Here is a 16,785-nt window from a genome sequence, read left to right as displayed (position 1 = left end):
TGAAACTGTCTCAAAAAAAAAAAAAAAAAAAGCTAAACAAAGGTATAAGGTTACCAGACAAAAAACTTAAAAAGATACTTTTATAATTTTGAAATGAAAAGTGTCAATGGAAAAAAGCCAAACTCTGCAAAATAATTTTAAAGAGATTTATTCTGAGCCAAATTTGAGGATTATGACCCAAAGCCACTGCCAAGAGGCTTTGGGCAAGTGGACTCTATGTGGCTGGATTACAGTTTGGTTTTTATACATTTTAGGGAGGCAAGGGTTACAGGTAAAGTCACCAATCAATACATGGGAGGCATACATTGGTTTGGCACAACAAGGTGGGACATCTTGAAGGGGGGGTCTTATAGGTTATAGGTGGGTTTAAAGATTCTTTAGCTTGTAATTGGTTAAAGACATGAAGGTTAGAGACTTGGAATGTTTTAACATAAGGAGCTGTTATCAGAGATAAGCCAGGAGAGATAGATTTGTTATGTAAATTGAGGACCTGCAGGATTGTCTTGCATATCCTTAGGCCTGTCAATGGATTACAAAGGATGTCCCCAAGAAGGGAGGGGGGCATGACAAGGCATGTCTGACCTTTCTCCTCCTAGCTGACAATTTAATTTTAGGATATTCCTTTGGCCACGAGGGAGTCCATTCAGTCAGCTGGTGGGGGGTGAGCCTTAAAATTTTATTTTAGGCTGGGTGTGGTGGCTCACGCCTGTAATCCTAGCACTCTGGGAGGCCGAGGTTGGCGGATTGCTCAAGGTCAGGAGTTTGAAACCAGCCAGAGCAAGAGTGAGACCCTGTCTCTACTATAAATAGAAAGAAATTAATTGGCCAACTAAAAATATATAGAAAAAATCAGCCCGGCATGGTGGCGCATGCCTGTAGTCCCAGCTACCTGGGAGGCTGAGGCAGGAGGATTGCTTGAGCCCAGGAGTTTGAGGTTGCTGTGAGCTAGGCTGATGCCACGGCACTCTAGCCCGGGCAACAGAGTGAGACTCTGTCTCAAAAAAAAAAAGAAAAAAATTTATTTTACTTCACAAAAGGTATATGTGTATATAAATATACTTTAAATATGTATACTGCATATATGTAAAGAAAATTTGTACCAATCTTGGGAAGAGGCAATAGATAATTGCTTGACTTTTGATACCATGCCAGAGCATTTACTAAGTCTGCTTGCCCAAATGTTATACTCTCGGGTTATGATTGGTATCCATGGGGGACTGGCTCCAGGACCCCCCACAGATACCAAAATCCATGGATGTTCAATCTCTGATATGAAATGATATGGTACTTGCATATAACTTACTGAAAACCTCTTGTACACTTTAAATCATTGCTAGATTACTTATAATACCCAATACAGTGCAAATATTATGTAAATAGTTGTAATATTCTATTATTTAGGGCAGGGATGAGGATCCTGTGGCCTTCTACCATGTTTCCCCAAAAATAAGACCTACCCATAAAATAAACCCTAGCAGGATTTCTCAGCATTTGCACAATATAAGCCCTACCCCAAAAATAAGACCTAGTGATGGGCGTGGCTACACAACGCATCTGCACAACCCATGCATTTTGTTGCAGAACGGTGAAGAAGACAAGCAGCCCTTCTCATCTGCCCCATGAGAGCTCTATTGCTCGACATGAGAGATTGGCGCCAATGGTTCTAAAGGAAATAGGGTCACAAGAAATTCAGGATGGAATTCGGGGTTTGGAGAGTTATGACGATGTTCCAGAAGACAACGACTTAACTATATTTGAATAAATGTAGATTGTTGTACAGTACTTAAAAAAAAAATAACACATCCCCTGAAAATAAGCCCTAGGGTGTCTTCTTGAGGAAAAATAAATATAAGACCCTGTCTTATTTTTGGGGAAACATAGTAGGTCCTTAAGTGCAGGCTTTTGACTGAATCCAAATTTTACAGAACAAATACTTTTATTTTTATTCATACATGTTTGTTCATCTTTTAAACTTTTTATTTGGTTTTCAAAATTAACAGATTTAAAATAACAAAGAATAAAATAAGTTTCAATAAAATAATCCTCCCAGATTGACCAGCACAATTAGAACATTAGTAATCCATATGGGCTAAATTGATGGCTGCTAAACTCATGATTTACTTCTAGCTTGTCCCGCCTGACTGGCGACACCACCCCATCAGGCTGGTTGGCCAGAGTCTATGGCGGTCAAGTACGCCAGTCTGTTACCAGCTTTTGACAATAGTGCACTGTGTTTCTGTTTGAAGTGGAATTTGTGAATAGTTGCACAGCTAGACAGTATTTTTTAAATCTGTCTGCTTAATAGCCCATCATGTCAAAGAAGACCAAGAGAATGCTGAAGGAAGAAAACGGATTTTTTTAATGAGGATTAGGAATTTCAATATTATCTTGTTTCGGCTAAAGATAAGATGCTTTGTTTGCTTTGTGATACTGCAATATCAACATGAAAGAAATTCAGGCCCAGGCACCATGGCTCACAACTATAATCCTAGCACTCTGGGAGGCCGAGAGATGGGAGGATCTCTCAATGTCAGGAGTTTGAAACCAGCCTGAGCAAGAGCAAGACCTTGTCTCCACTAAAAATAGAAAGAAATTAATTGCCCAACTAAAAATATATAGGAAAAAAAAATTAGTCGGGCATGGTGGCACATGCCTGTAGTCCCAGCTGCTCGGGAGGCTGAGGCAGAAGGATTGCTTGAGCCCAGGAGTTTGAGGTTGCCATGAGCTAGGCTGACGCCAGGGCACTCTAGCCCTGGCAACAGTGAGACTTTGTCAAAAAAAGAAACTCAATGTTCATCAGCATTATAATACTGATAAAGATCACAAATATTTTAAATTAGAGGGAGAAGGGCAAAAGGTTGTGTTGCAGAAATTAAAAGATGAAAAGCAAAGACAATTCTTTCAAGCAGCAACATGACCTGGAAATACTACTACTACAGCAACTTATAAAGTAGCTTATGTACTTGGGAAAAAAGGGAAGCCATTCAGTGATGTAGAAATTGTGAAAGAATGCATTATCAAAGCTGTAGGATGCTTAGACCTCAATAATGTTTCAAAGTACAAACAACTGCCACTTTCAAGGAAAACGATAAAACGATCAACAACATAAATTAGCCTTCTACTTAACAGAACAACTTCATGCAATACTTCAAAAGGAAAATACATATTATTCAATCGCCTTGGATGAATCAATAGATACTTTTCACTGAGCACAGGTTTTATACTTCATTGGGCTTATAACAGAAGATCTTCTTTGCTATGAAAAGTTACTTGCTTTGTGCACTCTTGCGAACGGAACATGGGAATAGATATCGTCAATACCTTTCAAGATAAATGTTGTAAAGTTGGACTGAATTTGGTGAATTTAGTCAGTGTATGCATTATATGGTGAGCCTTCCATAACAGGAAAACATGAAGGGTTTATTGCACAGATAAAAAAATGTATTAGGCCTGGCGCGGTGGCTCATGCCTGTAATCCTAGCTCCCTGGGAGGCCAAGGTGGGCGGATCGTTTGAGCTCAGGAGTTTGAAACCAACCTGAGCAAGAGCGAGACCCCGTCTCTACTATAAATAGAAATTAATTGGTAACTAATATATATAGAAAAAATTAGCCAGGCATGGTGGCACATGCCTGTAGTTCCAGCTACTCGGGAGGCTGAGACAGCAGGATTGCTTGAGCCCAGGAGTTTGAGGTTGCTGTGAGTGAGGCTGACGCCACGGCACTCGCTCTAGCCTGGGCAACAAAGTGAGACTCTGTCTCAAAAAAAAAATGAAAAAAAAAATGTATTAACAGATCCAGATGCTCTCATTATTTTCCACTGTAATTTGCATCAGCAAAATCTCTGTGCTGAAGCTACTATTTTAAGTGACACTTTGCAGCAAGTTATAAGTATAATTAACTACATTTGTGCAAATGCAACAGGGCATGGTCAGTTTTGTAATATGCTAAAGTTAAACAATGAGGTATTCAGTGTGGATTTGCTATATCATTCTAAAGTGGGTTGGCTATCCCAGGGACAAATGTTAGCCAAAATTTTATCTCTGCTTGAACAGTTAAATTTTATGATGAAAAAAATCAGCAATATGAATTATTGAAAGAAGATTTCTATGGGAATGCAGCATTTCTGTGTGATATCATGTCAAATCAAAACACTAGGCCGGCCTGGTGCCTCACACCTGTAATCCTAGCACTCTGGGAGGTCGAGGTGGGAGGTTCGCTCAAGGACAGGAGTGAGCAAGAGTGAGACCCCGTCTCTACTAAAAATAGAAAGAAATTAGCTGGACAACTAAAAATATATAGAAAAGATTAGCTGGGCATGGTGGCACATGCCTGTGTCCCAGCTACTTGGGAGGCTGAGGCAGAGGGATCGCTTTAGCCCAGGAGTTTGAGGTTGCTGTGAGCTAGGCTGATGCCACGGCACTCTAGATGAGGCAACACAGTGAGACTCTGTCTCAAAAAAAGAAAAAAAAAAAAGAAGAATTTTGCCTTTCAATATAATTACATATTGAAAGACAAAGCTATGAAATCCTGAGCACAAAAGAAAACTGGACAGTGGTTATTTCTAGGAATGGAAGTGGGAAGTTGAATTTTTGCAACATGTCTGCATTACTTTTGTATTTTTAGGAAGTCCCAATTTAAAAAATATTTATGTAAAAGCAGAGAAAACAAAATGTATCCATAAGCTCTGTGTTCACTAGTAGAGAAATAGTTTAATAAACTATGGTACTTCTTTTCCTTGGAAAAATATTCAATCATTAAAATTATGTTTATAAAGTTTACATTATAACATGTAAAACTATTTTTTCAAAGAAAGGAAAAACTCCATAGAGAAGAACTCACAAGGGGAGAAACACCAGTGTATTAATGATAGCAATCTTTGGGTAACAGGCTATTGATGATATTTTATTCTATTTTTTAAGTATTCTCATCATTATCTAATCAGAAAGTATTTTTTATGAGGAAAATGTTAGTAAAAACAAAACACAGCATGTTTCTGACTTTTTTCTTTGAGGGTAAGTGATGTAATAGTTTGGCCTCTTGTGACTTCTAAAAAAGTTGTAGTTTTGTTCCCTTCCGAATTTAGAACTTTACCTCACATCATGAGATTGGCTTTTCTAAAAGAGAGCAAGCTAACACTTAACTAGATAGACAGTAGATATCTTCCAAGTTTTAGCTAAGAAGACCTAATATTTCTGTACTGTGCTGTTAACCAAAGGAACTTCTTCAGATGGTTCCTTTGGTTTTGGAAACATTGGATTTGGTTCCTTTTGGATTTCGGAAACATTTATTATTAGCTTAAACATGTCAGAGAGGAGAAAAAGGTTCCTCTATGCTCTTAAGTTCTGTAATTAGGGGCTTGCAAATTAGTAAAAGATATATTAACAAGAGAAAAGGCACCCAGTTTTATTAATATAATATTTAATAATATTAATATTATTAAATGTTATTTAATATTAATTTTACTTAATATTAATATTTCTTCCTGAGGAGTTCTCAGGGAAGAAGTGAAACTCAAAGAAGCAGTTAGACTTGGGGGCTTATATCCCTTTCTGAAAAAGGAAAGATGGTTTGGGCTACAAGGGACAATAAATTCTGGGAAAGTGACTAGGAAACACATGGGGGAAGGAATGGAAGACAAGGGCTTCTTTAGAAAGGTCTATTTATGCAAATTCACCTTGATGTTTGCTCCCACCTTTGGTAAGAATCACTCCCTGGTACTGGGTTGGGGAGGGGGACCTTCTTCAAAGAGAAATTTATGCTCTGCTTTTAGGCAGATAAAGGGAGGGCAGAAAACTCTTCCTGAATCTGTTGATTCTCAATTAGCTTCAGCTCAAAATTATCCTATGCCAATATGTCATATTTTTGGGTGGCATACTCAGATCCAATTAAAAAAAACATGAATCTAGTCAAAACACCTATGAGGTAAAAGTCTCATTCTGAAGGCACTGTGCAGACCTTAAGCTCTCTGGGGATGCAGGATGACACTGGGGTTATGAGCAGAAACTCCCGATTGCCCAGCTTTTCACATTCTAGCAGCCTGCCCTCGGGGGAAAATGTATCAATCAATTTGAGTTCAATTTCTTCACCTGTACAATAGCGTTCTGGTAAAGGGCAAGTGAGACAAAGTAAAATGTCTGGCACATGGTAAACAATAAATGCTGCAAATACAACTTTATATTCCTTTTTAAATGTTTATTTCACAGGTATACTGACTCCTATCAGAGTTTGATCAGAGAAGCAGAAACTCTCTCTGCGAGTGACAGAATAGGGTTTATTTATTATGGGGAATTTGTTATGAGGATTGGAGCTTAGGCAATCGTGGGAGCTGGTTGAGAAGTCTATGCAAGGCTGCTTGTCCGTATGGGCTGGATGCAAAGTTGGGAAAAGTAAGACCTGGCATCCCTACGGACAGGCTAAAAACCACACGGACAAATAATGATGTGACCTGCAGGGGAAGCTGGTACCCTTCCCCATAGAACCGCTCAAGCACCTGCCCCAGGACCAAGAAGAGGTGAAAGAGAAGATATTGTGGGAGCTTGAGGAACCGTGGATACACCCCACCACAGCAAGGGGGCGCTAGCAGAGCAGTGACAACCTGTGTTCACATGAATGCCTGGCACTGTATCCTCACTTTCAGCTCAAGGAAAAGGACAGCTGTTTTCGCTCATGCCTTCCAAAAAGCATTCATACTTTTCCTAGATCCTGCTGTAATTCAGACTCACGTAGGAAAGGAGTGCTGGGAAACTTAGTTTCAACTTAGCTAAGTTTTCACAGTACAAAGCCATCATACTCCTTGTATTACTTATCATCAAGGCTCCTTCAGTCTGAAACTGAGAACTTGGAAGAAAGAAAAAAAGAAAACACAGCATAGCATTCACATTTCTTAAGCCTAGCTCCTCTGTTTTGAAATTCAGAGCCTTCTAACAGCAGAATCAGTTATCTTCTAATTTCTATTCAATGAATTTGTAATGAAGGAGTTAAGGATGTGCCACCTCAGAAGATGCCCCCAAATATGCCAAATTAGTATGTTGATTATTTTGAGCAAAAGACACTTGAGGAACTGTAGTTGCAGAAAAGGCAATCTCACCTGTCCTTTCCTACATGTGGCAAGCTATAAAAATTCCTGTAAGAAAGATGCCTTCCCTGTACCAACACAGGAAAATAACCCTTATCACCAGGGTTATCCCAGCATCGGACTGGGAACTGATGCTGCAATAGGCCTGTATAAATGCATGTCCTAAAATAACCTTTACCTTCCACTAGCTTTTCACGCCACCCCTCATAAATCTCCTAGTAACTTCCCTCCAACATACTGCCCCAAGCCCAGACCCCTTTATCTTGTCATTTTTTCATAAATTTATCATTCTTTGAAAAGTATAAAAGCTTCCTACTCTGGCTATTTCCTTGCGACTTCACTGTCTTGTGAGGGGCCCCATGTACATGTAAAAATTAATAAACCTCATATACTTTTCTCCTGTTCACCTGTCTTGAAACAATTTGATTCCTCGACCCAGCCAAAGTTCAGTTCCCACTTAAGAACTGAAACAGGGGCCTGGCACCATGGCTCACGCCTGTAATCCTAGCACTCTGGGAGGCCAAGGCAGGAGGGTCACTCAAGGTCAGGAGTTTGAGACCAGCCTGAGCAAAAGCGAGACCTCTGTCTCTACTAAAAATAGAAAGAAATTAATTGGCCAACTAAAAATATATAGAAAAAATTATCCAGACATGGTGGCAACATGCCTGTAGTCCCAGCTACTCGGGAGGCTGAGGCAGGAGGATCGCTTGAGCCCAGGAGTTTGAGGTTGCTGTGAGCTAGGCTGATGCCATGGCACTCTAGTCCAGGCAACAGAGTGAGACTGTCTCAAAAAAAAAAGAACTGGAATAGGTATAAGTGACTTTTAGGCTCTCCTGTAGTAGTTCAAAAAACAAATATTGTTTGCTTCAAATCATGTAATTTTGAATTAATTACGTATCACACTATATAGATATTTGTTCAGAAAAGAACTGTCAAACTCTTGTGTGGATTTGGCCTTGAAGGGATGGTTGTAGCAGCAAATCTGAGCAGGTTGTGACAGCATGCACAGCTAGACAGTCTCCTGGTTTGCTCCTCACATAGTGCCCACCAACAAACAGCTTTATTTATTTTTTTCTTCTTTTTTTTTTTCTGAGTCAGAGTCTCACTCTGTTGCCTGGGCTAGAGTGCTGTGGCATCAGCCTAGCTCATAGCAACCTCAATCTCCTGGGCTCAAGCAATCCTTCTGCCTCAGCCTCCTGAGTAGCTGGGACTACAGGCATGTGCCACCATGCCCGGCTAATTTTCTCTCTGTATTTTTAGTTGGCCAATTAATTTCTTTCTATTTTTTTTTTTAGTAGAGACAGGGTCTCACTCTTGCTCAGGCTGGTTTGGAACTCCCGACCTCCAGCCATCCTCCTACCTCGGCCTCCTAGAGTGCTAAGATTACAGGGCTGGCCATCAAACAGCTTTAAATACTAAGTTAATATGGGTCAACAAAGAATGATTTGATTAAATCAGAGTAGCCTCTAACATTTCCTCTCCTGAATTCAAAGCCCTCAGCACCCACATGGGTACTGTTTTCTATACTCTCTTTGTTTGTCAAATTAGCCTTGAGTCTTATTGTCATGTTGGTTATTCAACTCACTGGATCTCTTTGTTCCTATAAACATAAAAATGAGGTTACTTTACATAGGTGGAGAAGTTAAAACCCATTGGCAATGCTGGGAAAGGATAATTTTCTGGGTGTTCATGAAAATTGTTACAGGCTTAAAAGGAAGTAATCTGGCAATGTCTTTATAGTTCAACCCAGCAATCTCCCTTCTGGAATCCTTCCAATACTTGTGCATTGTTCACAGTGGCAAAATTAGGAAACAAAATGAGTTTCTGCAGGGTAATCATAAATTTTAAGTAATTTTTTTTTTTTTTTTTGAGACAGAGTCTCACACAGTTGCCTGGGCTAGAGTGCCGTGGCATCAGCCTAGCTCACAGCAACCTCAATCTCCTGGGCTCAAGCAATCCTTCTGCCTCAGCCTCCCGAGTACATGGGACTACAGGCATGTGCCACCATGCCTGGCTAATTTTTCTCTATATTTTTAGTTGGCCAATTAATTTCTTTCTATTTTTAGTAGAGAGGGGTCTCGCTCTTGCTCAGGCTGGTTTCAAACTCCTGACCTTGAGCCATCCTCCCACCTTGGCCTCCTGGAATGCAAGGATTATAGGCTTGAGCCACCGCACCTGGCCTGTTTTTTGGGTGGTGGGGTAGAGGTCGAGACAGGGTTTCCTTTCCATTGCCCAGGCTTAAGTACACTGGCATCATCATAGCTCACTGCAGCCTTGAACTCCTAGGCTCAACTGAGTGTCTTGCCTCAGCCTCCCCAATAGGTGGGACTACAGGCGGGTGCCACACCTGACTAATTTTTTTTTTTTTTTTTTTTGGTAGGTACAGGGTCTCAAGCGGTCCTCCTTCTTGGGCCCTCCAAAGTGCTGGGATTACAGGCCTGAGCCATGGGGCCCAGGCTCCATCTCAAGCTTTCAGTTTCTCAGACTTCCCCCTCTGCCACATCTCTCTGACTGCCTCTCCTACCTTTTGCTTCTGCTTTTCAAGGCTCATATGAATACACAGGGCCTACCCAGATAATTCAGGATAATCTTATTTTAAGGTCAGCTGACTGGTAACCTCAGTTATCTCTGCATGGTCCCTTCTGTATCTAAATAACATAACTGTGGAGTAATACCAGGAAGTGAGGTCACAGGGGTCAAAATTTTACCTACTACGTCATTGGATAGAATTCAGAAATGCTATGAATATAGATAGCAAAACAATTTACCTCCTTATTTTCACAAACATTTACTGAACTGTACAATTTCCTTTAATTGTGAATGTTGGCAACAAATCCACAATAATAATAGCAGTATCAACGATAAACTTGTCACCATAAAAATCACAAGTATTTGTATTTATATTAGAATTAACACAGATAATCCTGAAATATCATTTTATGTTCATCACTTTCAAACTCACAGCTGTTGGTCAGGCGAGGTGGCTCATGCCTACAATCCTACCATTTTGGGAGGCTGAATCAGGAGGATTGCTTGCAGCCAGGAGTTTGACACTAGCTTAAGCAAGAGCAAGATCCCATCTCAAAAAAAAGAAAAAAAAGGAAAAATTAGCCTGGCATGGTGGCACATGCCTGTAGTCCCAGCTACTCAAGAAGCTGAGGCAGGAGGATTGCTTGAGCCCAAGAGTTTGAGGTTGCAGTGAGCTATGATGATGTCACTACGCCCTGGTGAGAGAGTGAAACCCTGTCTCAAAAACAACAACAACAAAAACACAGCTGTTATTAGATCTGGTACTAGGTCATATTTATTGTATTAATAAAGATATATGTTACCATAGCACACATTTGGGTTTTTTAAATATTTTAACTTTCATATTCAATTAATTTTCTTTGTAATCTCACATTTTACTTTATGCATTCAAAATATCATTCTAAGAAGGTTTCTATAGGCTCTACCAAACTTCCAAAGAGGTTTATAGCACAAAAAAAGAAAGAAAAGAATTCCTGCCCTTAGGAGTTATTCTTCTTTGTAAGGTTGAATGTAGTTTACTACCATTTCTACATTCCAATCCAAGTGAATTTAAGAGCAGTTTCAAGGTAAGCCATTCCCTTAGGCAGAAGTTTCTAAATAAATCATTTAATTAAAACTCTGGTGCAATGGCTTACATCTATAGTTCCAGTTACCTGAGAGGATTCCTTAAGTCCAGGAGTTCAAGGCCAGCCTGGAGAACATAGTGAGACTTTTTTTTAATCTTTTTTTCATTTTTCGTTTTATTTTTTTGACCTGAAAATGAGTTTTAAGAGTTTTTTTTTTTTTTTAAATCTTAAAAAAATAAAGTGCATACATTTCTGCTTGTGTGTCATTGTGAGAACTGAAATTTGGTAACATCTAGCTGCAAGGGAGGCTTGGGGAATGTAATCTCTGCTTACTTTGGAAGCGACTACATAAAAAGTAACTTTGTACCCAGTTAAAAATTACTCCGAAGAAGAGGAAACAGATTACAGGGGACAATCAAAAAAGAAAAACTAACCTTATTTACAATTTAAATGAATAATAGGCATTTTTTGGCAACCAACATAATTTCTTACTATAGACATGTTAATGATGTCATACACTTTTCTAAAACATGTTTTATAAGGTTAGAAGTTAGCAAGCCTCTTATGCTTGCTCTTGAAAGGCTAAAATAGCATCTAAGAGAGCCTTTGGTTTTGAAATGTGGGTAACATAGGGAGAGGATCTGTAATTTATTATAGAGTACATGATATAAAGCAATCTAGTCATTTGGGGCAAATCTTTCCGGAGCCTGACCAGTTGGAAAACAAAGTTCTTTGGCATACTAGGCTGTAAATCTCTTAAAGAGAAGACAACATAAAGCTCAGCTCCTTCTGTCACTGCTTCTTAGTACCTTTAAAAAAAAAAAAAAAAAAGCTCAGCTCTTGATTAAACATACTTTTAGGTCATGAGATTGTGTTCTCCCTTTGCAAGTTTCTTTGGTGGTGACCATTTAAGGCTACTATATTGACGAACATCATTTGTACTTTATGATTGGTGCAAAGACTAAATACTTTTAGAAAAATCAGACAACCTTTACTTATCTGAAGGAGCCAGGGGAAAAAATCATCACAAGTACAGACAAAGACACATGACAAAGGGATCAGCAACTTACTCCCAAATACAGGTACAGCTTCCTAGAATTAAACCCTGCTGGACATTAAGCCAAGCCTTCCTTAGGCTGTATAGGAGTGAGGTCCCTATTAGACTTTCTGGCAACAAAGCCCTAGGGTTTGTTTTTGCTTGATGACCTGTGTGGTTAGGTGCTAGAAAAACCCTTATTTGAGCCAGGTGCACCATTCGATGCTCTAGGAGCTGCTCCAGTGAGGTATATGTATTAATTCATGTAACTATCTCAAAAATCCTATTAGGTTACTGTTATCCTTATGTTACAGATGGGAAAACTGAGCAAAGGGTGTTTTTCCTGCCAAGGTTGTAATGTGCAGCAAAGCTGAGATACAAACCTCAAGAGCAAAGGACTAACCACCTCTGCCCTTTCTCATTCTTTAATCTAGGGGTCCTCAAACTTTTTAAACAGCGGGCCAGTTCACTGGCCCTCACACCGTTGGAGGGCTGGACTATAGTTTAAAAAAAAACTATGAACAAATTCCTATGCACACATCTTATTTTGAAGTAAAAAAAACAAATGGGCAAGGCCGGGCGAGGTGGCTCACGCCTGTAATCCTAGCACTCTAGGAGGCCGAGGCGGGCGGATTGCTCAAGGTCAGGAGTTCGAAACCACCCTGAGCAAGAGCGAGACCCCTACTCTACTATAAATAGAAACAAACTAATTGGCCAACTAACATATATATAGAAAAAATTAGCCGGGCATGGTGGTGCATGCCTGTAGTCCCAGCTACTTGGGAGGCTGAGGCAGGAGGATTGCTTGAGCCCAGGAGTTTGAGGTTGCTGTAAGCTAGGCTGACGCCATGGCACTCACTCTAGCCTGGGCAACAAAGTGAGACTCTGTCTCAAAAAAAAAAAAACAAACAAAAAAAACAAATGGGCAAAAAACACCCTCATGTGGCCCACGGGCTGTAGTTTGAGGATGCCTGCCTTAATCACTCGGACAGTAATTCCTTATTTATTTCCTCCTATAAAAACCCTGGTTCTATTTCCTTTTCTTTGAGAAGATTCTTCTGCATTAGTAGATGTTCTTCTTACTGTGATAGCCTGGAAAAAAATGATCTCTTTATACATCTCATGAGCTTAGCAATGTTCCTGGCTTGACATCAGTGACTCCATCTTGAACTGCTGATGAACTTTGAGACCCACAAAGAAACTGTGAAAAACATTTCCTTCATAAACAACTATTTTCTTGACATACACAGTCCAAGAAAATTGATCCTAATCTTTACGAATATTCTGTGTATAGTTTTTTTCTTCCTGACACAAATGTACCCTTCTACTAATGATTAAATATTTCTTTGTTTAATTCACTGATGAAATAATCTAACAATTTATGTAATCTAAATAAATTCTTATAAATGTAAGCTCCCTTACCTTTCTTGAGTGGTACTGTCTCTGGCTGCTATCCAAGTTGCAACCTTCATTCCTGAGCAAACACTTACGTCAACCTTAATAATAAGATCCAGGCAATATGACTAAATGTTTTTATTCAAGCTCAAAGTTTGAGGATAGGCACCCAGAGGACACAGATTCAGAAAGATAGGGTGAGTGTCTGGGACGCTTAACAGGATGTCAACATTTTCCATACAAGTGTAACTGTGGAACTAATCCAATCTGATTCAACTTTTTCAGCAACAAAATGACGAGTTGTTTTCAGCTACCAGGGACCTTCGAACTGAGCTTGCCCAGGTGAACCAAGTGCGCCTAATTTGTGACCCCAGAGCCAGCCAGAAGGAAAAAGCCAACCATAGGTTGGACTTAAGTGCTCAGATCTAGCAATGGCACTAAATTAAAAAGCAAGCCCGCATATCACCTCATTGCATGATCCAATGAAGATTATTACCCAATCAACATTATCTTTCTGCAAGATCCATCAGTTTGCACCTCCAAATCCTCTGCCTATAAAACCTGCCCCCACACCACTGGGGATGGGGGTGTGTGATTTGAGCAGTGGCTTCCTGTTTCCTTGCCAGTCTACTTGCAATAACGCTTTTCCTTTTCTCAAAGGCTGGTGCCACGGTACTGGCTTCTAGGCAGCAAGTTCTTGCTTGGTAACGCAAGGTTAGTGCGTAGTTGCAACAATTTGATTAGATATAGGCAGTGTTTTCTTTTTTGGGAAGGGTGTATTTAACAGACCACATTAAGCCTGTAATAGTCAAAAGGGTCTTTTACTTCTGTCAAGGGGTCTTTTATTTCAGATGCCATCTAGTCTGAGCAGGGACCAAGAAAATAAGGGTAAACGTTAATCTATCACAAAAGGGCAGTAATTAAATGATGCTCTGTGACTTGAAGCCCAAAGTTAACAACCTTCCTCAGGACCTAACGACTTTTAGAAGCTCTAAATAGACAGACTATCCATTTCCTTTCGCACTTATTATCATCGAAAGTTCATCACTTGTCCACTAGGCTACATCAGAAGAACGAGGACACATGGTTTGAGGAGGAGGAGGAGGAAAGAAAAGTCTACTAGTTTGCCAGCAAATGAGGAGAGTCCCCTCTCAAAATACCAACGTTCAGACTCATCCCATCTCAGCTAAAACAATCTCGTGACCTCTCCCCCTGGACATTTCCATTGAACTATCTCAAGTGGCACAAAGGATACTCCCCTGTCCCTCCCTACCATTGGTCTGAGGCCGGGATGTAGGTTTTAGTTCTCAAAAAGGGCGAGGGGGTTTGAAGAGACAGAAAACATTTTTACCCTTTTCCAGGCCATTTTCTCTCCTACCTTATTTGCCTCTGACCTGTTGATTCCTTTCTTTTTTTTAGGGTTAACAGTCTCTTGGGTGCCCTTTGTCTTTCCAGGGCTTGGTAGAGAAAGTTGGCCAACCCTTGCACAGGATAATTGGTTCGGGGACCAGCAAGCAACAGCCAGTCTCAGAAACTGATTCGAAATGCAAATTTTTCAGCCCCACCCAGACCTACTGAATCTGAAATTTTGCTGGCTGTGCTTTTCAAGTCCTTTCTAACAAACCCTCCGGGCGATTGGGATGCAAACTCCAATCTTGAGTAATTCAGGTGAAAGGTAGAGCTCAGGAAGTTTTCCCCAGCAAATCTGTGAAAGAAAGCTCTGCAAAGCCCCCGGCACGCTGCGATCCGGGTGGCACTAGGACCGCGGCGGGGCGGAGCCGGCAGCCGCCGCCGCGGGCCCGGGGCGGAGCCAGCTGCCCCGCGGAGCCCGGGCGTCCCCGCTGGACCCGCCCCTAGAGGCGGACCCCACTTGACTTAAACTCCGGGGCCCGAGAGGCCCGCGCCGTCCTCACGGCTCGCCGGGGTTGTCCACTGCCCCCGTAGGTAAGTGCGAGCCCGGGTGCCCGCGCGGCCGCTCGCTCGCCCGCTGGGGCCCGGGCCGCGCGGGGGGCGCCGGGAGCCTGAGGCGCCGCGGGCTGGGCCGGGCGCGCGGCGGGGGACGCTTTTGTTCTGCGACGGGCTCGGCGTCGCGCGCGGCCAGCGGCCCGGAGCCCCTGGGCCTCGCAGGCTCTCGCTCCCGCCCGCCCGCCGGCCCGCCGCCTTGAGCTCGGCGGGGCGTTGGCGCTCCCCGCTCCGGCCGCGGCCCCGGGGCCCGCCCTGGCCCTCGGCCCGGAGGAGGGCGGCGCCTCGCGGGCTGTGCTCCGTGAATCGCCTCCCTCTCCGCGCTAGAGGTCGCGGGTGGCCGGGCGGCGACGCGTTTTGTTCAGCTGCGAGGCGGTTGGTCAGGCGGGCGGGTGTGAGAGCTGCTTGTGTTTTTAGTGCTTTCGTGTACTCTGGAGTGGAAAAGGAAATCTTCGTTTCGCTTTTCCTATTTCCTCACCGGTGCCCTCCTCCCTGTGGAGCCGAAGCCTCCTGGAGCAGCGCTGGCCCGCGGACGCTTCCGCGCCGGAGATGCTTTCTTGTTCCTCAGCAGTACTTAGTTCCTGGAGGCATCCTTAAGTGCGCAGATACAGACCGACCTTAGGCCTTCTCCAGGGACGAAGACTCCCTCAGCGAGCGTCCTTAGGGTCCCGAGTTTAGCGGCAAGCTTTCCGGGAATCATTTCCGTGAAAACAATTGATTTGTAACACTTTGCCTTCTAAAGAAAGAAAAGCGGAGGGGCGAGGTGTGGGGGATGTGCACGAGCTTGAGGTGCATGTGACAGGCGGGCTGCAAAAGCTGCTTTGGCGGTTGCATTTCTCTGCTGAATGTATTAGCAGGTTTATGCATTGGTAACGTGCGCGTATGTTAAGGTTTTAGTTACTGTTTATTTCCCACTGTACAGTCGGATTCTCGTTTACTAATCCAATAAAGAAAATTGCTAAGACCGGTAAAGAAATTGCTATTTGTTTTGAAATGCTAGGACAAAAGTGGACCTGGAGGGGAGCGCACATGAATTCTTAAACTTAAGTGAAATGGTATTTTAAAGCCAGACTTACTTTCTGTTAATGAGCACACTTAATAAGAGTTCAGTAAACTTAGTATGCTTTTGCACAGCAGTGTCATAGCAAATAAACACAATAGCATGTGCTTTTTATTAATTATAAAACGTTTCTTGCTGTCCTTAGGACCAAGGAAGTGAACGCTCAATGTGGAGGGGGACTGACATATTTGGAGGGAAATGGGAACATATACAGTAATTAAAGAGTGAAATCATATTTGACGGTGAGTATGTCACTTCTAAGCAGCCTACCCTGATTTAACCAGGCAATTATACACACACAATTATGGAGTAATTTGTCTATTATGGAATAAAATTATTAGTGAGCCAGCAGTGGTTTTTCGCTGCAAAGCTTGAAAAGAAATAATGTTGTCTATAGTAGTGAGAATGCAGTTGTTAATCGTAGCAAAATAAGGAAGAGGTGATTTATGGTAAGGTGACTGGTGGAAGTTACCCAGGCAGAGGTTTACTTATTGTCTATTTGCTCTGTTTCTTATTTGATTGTTTTTATTTATTGTTGTTTCTGGCACGTGGGGTGAGGGGTTGTGGTGATCATCTCCATCATCCTGTAGCCACAAAACTTGTGTTAGGATGCTTCCTCTAGTGATTGAGATTATGGTTCCCATAATCACACTTCTTTGGT

At 41.9% G+C, this 16,785-nt stretch overlaps 1 protein-coding gene across 7 annotated transcripts in view; it reads left to right on the top strand.

Moving 5' to 3' along the window:
• Window positions 1-14,964: 14,964 nt before the first annotated feature.
• RESF1 (retroelement silencing factor 1) overlaps window positions 14,965-16,785 on the top strand; it is a 31,517-nt gene continuing 29,696 nt past the window's right edge. For 5 of the 7 annotated variants that reach the window (XM_076007502.1, XM_076007503.1, XM_020287570.2 and 2 more), the window contains exons 1-2: window positions 14,965-15,046; window positions 16,270-16,366. The gene's annotated coding sequence lies outside the window, so the exon portion shown is untranslated. Of the gene's footprint in view, window positions 15,047-15,078; window positions 15,828-16,269; window positions 16,367-16,785 lie in introns of those variants that run through there. The other 2 variants (XM_076007499.1, XM_020287573.2) reach the window with 2 other exon arrangements.

Source organism: Microcebus murinus, chromosome 10 (genome assembly GCF_040939455.1).
Source record: "Microcebus murinus isolate Inina chromosome 10, M.murinus_Inina_mat1.0, whole genome shotgun sequence".
Taxonomy (NCBI): Eukaryota; Metazoa; Chordata; class Mammalia; order Primates; family Cheirogaleidae; genus Microcebus; species Microcebus murinus.
The sequence above is the reverse complement of the archived record's forward strand: the minus strand, read 5'-3'. Positions and strand labels throughout refer to the sequence as shown.